Source organism: Pelophylax lessonae, assembly GCF_965119305.1.
Source record: "Pelophylax lessonae genome assembly, chromosome: 1".
Taxonomy (NCBI): Eukaryota; Metazoa; Chordata; class Amphibia; order Anura; family Ranidae; genus Pelophylax; species Pelophylax lessonae.
The window spans coordinates 434,964,306-434,970,548 of NC_138768.1; the positions used below are offsets into that span (position 1 = coordinate 434,964,306).

A 6,243-nucleotide genomic window follows, 5' to 3' on the forward strand; every position below is an offset into this window, starting at 1 on the left:
TGCGCTCTGAAAGAACGGCCACCCGTGCCATTTCTTCAGAGCCCTGTGCCGTCATGTGGCTCTGGCCAGTTACACAGCCAGAGTCTGTGGACCCAGGAGGAAGATGCAGCCTCCAGCAGTGACAAATTTTACATGTATTCCATGCTCTTAGCAACCATAAAACTACATCTTCTTATGCATACAGTGAGATGTGCCACAGCAACATGCTTATGAGGTAATGCTAAAAAGAAATTAAGGTTAAATATAATGTTTTAGCTACCTTTTCTACTCCTCTATCCCTAAACACTTTTCTGATCGATCCAGGGTTGTCTTGGAGCTCTGCTGATGTCAATCTAATCCAGTGAGGAGGGAGGGGAGGGCATGACAGAGCCAAGCTGTGTGTGTTTATGGAAGCACAAAGCCCAGCTTGAGGGCACACCCACATGGGTGAACCTCAGCACATGGCTTGCTATGGGGGCAGATGCAGGTAGAAGACATAGGGGGAAGGGGGGCACTGCTAAAATTGTTGCACAATGTTAGAAAGTATAAAAACTTATTTATTTTATTAAAAAAATAGAAATATTATTAATCATAAGCCTTCACATCACTTTAATTTGCTAAGAAATTTTTATTCATTTTAAGGCCCATTACACATGGGGTGGACTCCGTCCTCCTGCTCAGCAGGGAATCTGTCTGCTAATCCCCGCTGAGCAGATGGATGGCTGGTCCATGTTCGCTCCACTTATGCAGAGCAGACATGTTTTCCTCTATGGACATTTGGATGGAAACTGATCGCCTGTCTGTTTACACCCAACTGCTATCTGGTCAGATCCCCATCCATCTGTTTTTTAACAGATAAGATCAGATGTTGGCGGGTGTAAACTGACACGTCTGTTGACACCCACCGCTCCATAGAGGAGACTGGAGGGTCCGATCAGATCCGCCCAGTAGTGTAGCTTGTGGGGCAGCTGATGAGGTCGCCCCTGATGCAACATTTAAAGGGGCACAGAATTTAGTCACGTGTGTGCTGGGTCCGATGCTCCAGCCGACTGCATACTTACATTGTTCCAGATTGGTCTCCCGAAAACCTGCAGCCCTGGTCCCGATACAACGTTTGAAGCAGTGTAGTGCGGCGAGGAGGAGCGGGTGAGAGTGGCCCAAGGGGCTCCAGAGCAGGGGAATGTGCCAAAAAACAGCCATAAAGCTCCCCCCACTGGTGTCCTCCACTCCCCGATTGTGTGCTGAGCTCTCACCATCTTTTCTTCTCACTCCGGTCACCACATTTCCTGCCTGGCTTGGAGGACACAGGAGTATGGCTGGGGTGAGGATTCTTAATGTCCCCATGGTGGTGGTGGCCGGTGGGGGGTGTCTACCCGCTTACAGCCAGCCAATAACCCCGACTTGACACGATTAGTAATTAATCACACACGGAGTCTCTGATTACCTTCAGCCTTTTATTATTGGTTAAATCTGAGACAGCGATTTGGCTACCGTAGTCAAAGGGCTCTCTCAGACCCAACTTTTAGACTGTAGCTCTAATGAGCAGGGCCCTCGGATTCCTCATGTATTGAATTGTATTGTAACTGTACAGTTTGCCCTTACGTTGTAAAGCACTGCGTGAACTGTTGGCGCTATATAAATCCTGTAGGGCTGAAACAACCAATCGATTAATCGATTATAATCGTCAACTAATCGATTATGAAAATAGTTGTCAACTATTTTTGTAATCGATTAATCGTCAGCCAATTAGTTGTCCTTCATACAGAATGCATTATTTGTTTACATATCAGAAAATACAGTGCAACAAACATACAGCTCAGTAAACCATCCATACATGTCAGTAGATGACAGAGAACTTGTGAATGTGTGAGGAGCAATGCCTCATGGGAAATGTAGTCCTGGGCAAGAGAAGGAACCAAGTGATTCTAAAGGCAGAGGTTTTTTAAACTTGCTATAGGGACACTCTGTACAGTACTATACTTTGATGCTTCCTATAGGGGCACTTTGAAGGCAGAAGGGGCTGGAAGTGCCATGGGGGGGGGGGGGGGGGCAGAAGAGGAGAATCAATGCTGCTCTGTGAAAAATCATTACACAGAGGATAAGTATGACAAGATTGTTGTTAAAAAGAAAAGAATCCAACGTTTACAATCACTGTAAGGGCTCTGTGCTGGGAAGATCAGCATCTGAACCCAGAGAAGGTGGAGGCCGATAGACTAGAGGTGATATAAGGCATTACAATTGCATTTAAAGTAAAAGTTTATTAGTATTGTGCATTATACTGTATTTAAAATTATTATATCCATGAATAAAAAAAAAAAAAAAAAAAAAGTCTCAGCTTTTAGTACTACTTACTTTAATATATAAAATGTTATTTTCCCCCCTCCACCCTTCATATACCTTCATGTCTGACTCCCAGTTAAAATATCCTGCATATCCGACTTCTGGGCATATTTTTTTCATATACATACACATGAAAAAAAAAAAGCATGCTGCTGGCTGCTACTAAAGGTCTTCTGCTTCCCATACATGTATTGGATTTTTGGACAAAAATATTTGCATCTATATTTGTTCAAAAATGATTTGTATATTTGTTGAATGGATGAGTGTTGTTTGAAAATTCCACTTGCTTTTAACAATAAATTTTAAAATGAATAAAACTTCTGAGCAAAAACCACATACACTATTTGAAGATTTGTTTGATCGAGAAGTTTTCTATTCTGTTCCTTCAAATTTTCCTGTCACTGTGGTTGACACCGGACACCAAATACACTAATGGTTAGAAAAATCGGATGAATGTTTTTAAAAATGTTCTAAAAAAAATTTAGTTTGTGTATTACCAGCATAAGTGACAGCAGGCACAGGGAGCTTGTATCAAACTACCTGCCTATTAATAAGGGAGTCTATCATGATTATATACAAATCCGGTCTGAAAATTTGCAAAACAGTGTTTTAGGTCTTTTAAAAATATTGATCTCGGAGTCTGATATGTACCACATTTAAACCTCTAATAATACATATATCTGTTTCAGAGTGGATTAAATATCCAACTATATAGCTGGATAGTTATATTTACCACTACATATAGATATTCAAGAATATTAACTAAATTATACACTTTTTTTTTTTTTTTTTAAGGTTTTTATCCGATTAATCGAAGCAATAATCGGCCAACTAATCGATTATGAAAATAATCGTTAGTTGCAGCCCTAAAATCCTGTATGATAATAATCCCTCGCAGCAGAGCAGCCAGCCAATAACGCCTACATAAATTACATAGGGGTTAATGGCCGGCTGCTCTGCTGTGCCTTTATTAGTTAAATCTGAGAAGATCTCTCTTTGACTACTATAGTTATATTGCAATAGATATCTCAGATTCAACCAACAAGGCTCCGTTCACACCATGCAATTCCGGATCATGGGCGGAATTGCTGCAAACCACAGGACGTGCTTACCATCGCCCTTTTCTTTCAAATGGCACCCCAAGCACGGCGATTAGGGTGCCATTGAAAGTAACGGGGATGGCAAGAGGTTTGCACATAGAATGCCTTAAAGCGGAGTTCCAAACTGAAAATTTTATTTTAGATAAAAATACCCCCGGGACAGTCAGGGCTAGTACATTTAAGCAATGATAGCCTCTGAACTGTCCCGTTTCACTTACCTTTTAGAAGAAATACTTACCTTGAAAATGTCTTGTCCGGCGCTGCCATCTCCGGTGTGGGCTGCTGAAGCTGGAGTGTCCTCTTTGGTGACATCAGAGTCCCAGAATGCCCTGCTCGTCACTTCCGGTGCAGGCGCGTCATCCCTGCACAGCTTCTGGGCATGCCCAGAAGCTGTTCAGCAGGGAATGACACGCCTGCACCGGAACTCACAAGCAGGGCCAGTGCAGGCGCATTGACTCCTGGGATCGATGACGTTCATCTCCCAGGAGTCAATGCAAGGAGGAAGTGACCTCAGCGGCCGTGTCCGCAGAGGGAGGAAATGGAAGGAAGGTAAGTATATTTTCTTTAAAAACAAGGTAAGTGAATAAAAAAAAAAAATGTAATTATCCAATTCTTTTTTAAGTAATTTAGAGCAAGCGGATGGGGAAAAGTTCATTTTGAGGGCTGAACTCCGCTTTAAAGCGGAGTTCCAGCCACAAAATCGACATAGTCGATTTTGGGCCATCCGCTTCCTATTTGTCACCTGAAAAAGAAATGGGTAGTTACGATTTTTTTTTTTTTTTTTACTTACCTTGTTATTGTAGAAAAATATACTCACCTTTCTTCCACTTCCTCCCTCTGCCGCGCGGCCCGCTCCGTCACTTCCACTTTGCAATGATTCCTGGGAGCTGAACGTCATCGCTCCCAGGAATCAATGCGCCTGCACCGGCCCCAACGTCAGTTCCGGTTCAGGCGCGTCATACCTTGCTAAACATCTTCTGGGCATGCCCAGAAGCTGTGCAGGGATGACGCTGCAGCCCCGGAAGTGATGGCGGGGCCGGTGCAGTGCATCGTGGGACCGAAGAAGACGGAAGAGGACGCAGAAGAGGATCGCGCTGGCTTCAAGCTACCCACACCTGAGATGGCAGCGCTGGAGAATACATTTTAAAAGTGAGTATTTCTTCTAAAAGGTAAGTGCTACCCGGGACAGATCAGAAGCTATCCATTGTGGAATGTACTAGCCCTGACTGTCCCGGGGGTATGTTCATTGAAATTTTTTTTTTTTGTGGCCGGAACTCCGCTTTAAGATAAAAAAAAAAACCTTCCTGACTTTACATCTCCTTTAAAGGCTGCAGGCAGCCAGAGACTCAGGCTGTGAGTGGGGGAACCCTTTACGTTTCCACAGCACGTACATGAAGCACAGCAGGCATAACACTCCCTGGGGCCCCATAATTACTATTAAATAATATAAAGTATGAATATATAATCTACAAAGACCACATATGTTTGAATAATCGTAAAATGTTCCATAAGGGGTTTAATACTGTACTAATGGAAGGGAGTGCAATTACTTGCTTTGGGTGCGGACAACCCACACTAAGCCACTGGGTCCACCTGAAAAACTGACAGGCGGACCTGATCAGACCACTAGTGTAAAAGGGGCCTGAATCTGCAGCTTTCATTAACATAACACCAGGTGATCCTGCCATCAAGGTCCTTATTCAGGCACTTCTTGCTATAGGGTTACAACAGTCTGTCTCCCTATGATGCTGTGTTGTCACCCTGTCACATGGACTGCCAATAGAGATTACAAGTGATCGTTTTCCCACACATTATGCAAGCACGGTCCACTGTCGTCACTATTAGGAAACCCATCATGGGATACACCATGGTGTCATTACTTGAAAGCATTTACGTAGACAGGATGTTGCTCTAAAGAGGCTGCAGGAGATCAGCAGCAAAGGGTAAAAAAAAGTTGAAAATAGCGATTGTCTATTAAATGCATTGCTTTAACAATCAGCTGGTGTTTACAGCCACTTTAATCTACAAGTGTCAGAACACGATCACATTCACCAGCACCAAATCGGTTAACAATACGCAGTGTGCCGGTTCAACATGTTACGATAACTCCCATTAAACCACAGCCGGTGTGCTCATTTTATGGCTATCATACATACAATGCAAGTCATACTCACCCAAGAAGCTCTCAGGTCTACACTTTCAAGCTGCAAGCTGCTTTGGCGCCGTGTAAATAGATACGAGACGTTGTAAAGATGCCTGAGGATGCCTTTGCAACGCCTGATCGTTTTGGCAGGAAAATAGCTAATATTACCCAAAAATACCAATCAGCGAACGAATATGCTTTTATGACTGTGACATGTTTAATTTTTAGCACCACAGCCTTTGTCTTTCTGGACAAATAATTGGAATACTTGAATCACTTTGTTCAGGCATTACAAAGGGCAGACTGAAAGGAGCCGCACACATAAAGAAGACCCATGAATGGGCGGGCGGGCAATTTGAATCCCAGGCTCGCTTCTTCGTTCATCTTCCTGCTGCCGACACCGGAAATACAGTACCTGTGGTCGCGTGAACGTTTGCTTCCGACATTTTGAAAAAGGGCAAATATTTTTATTTTTTTCCCCCAATTGCTAGAGAATACAATTAATGTATTTTATTTTAATTTTTCTGCTGCGGTTTTAGTGTATGCACTAATTATGTTGTCCCTTGGCCATTGCCCCTGTGAAAAATCACAACATATAGGTACCAGTGCAATGAACTCACTAAGAAAATGCTGTGCTGATTTTTTTTTTTCCAGTTCTGTCAGTGTAGATCAATAAACCTG

General features: G+C 43.1%; 1 protein-coding gene across 1 annotated transcript in view; it reads right to left on the reverse strand.

The window, feature by feature from the left end:
• The window catches only part of SMC2 (structural maintenance of chromosomes 2), a 68,132-nt gene extending 62,474 nt beyond the window's left edge, over window positions 1-5,658 (reverse strand). Inside the window, exon 1 of the mRNA XM_082245337.1 lies at window positions 5,594-5,658. The gene's annotated coding sequence lies outside the window, so the exon portion shown is untranslated. The remainder of the gene's footprint in view (window positions 1-5,593) is intronic.
• Window positions 5,659-6,243: the final 585 nt, after the last annotated feature.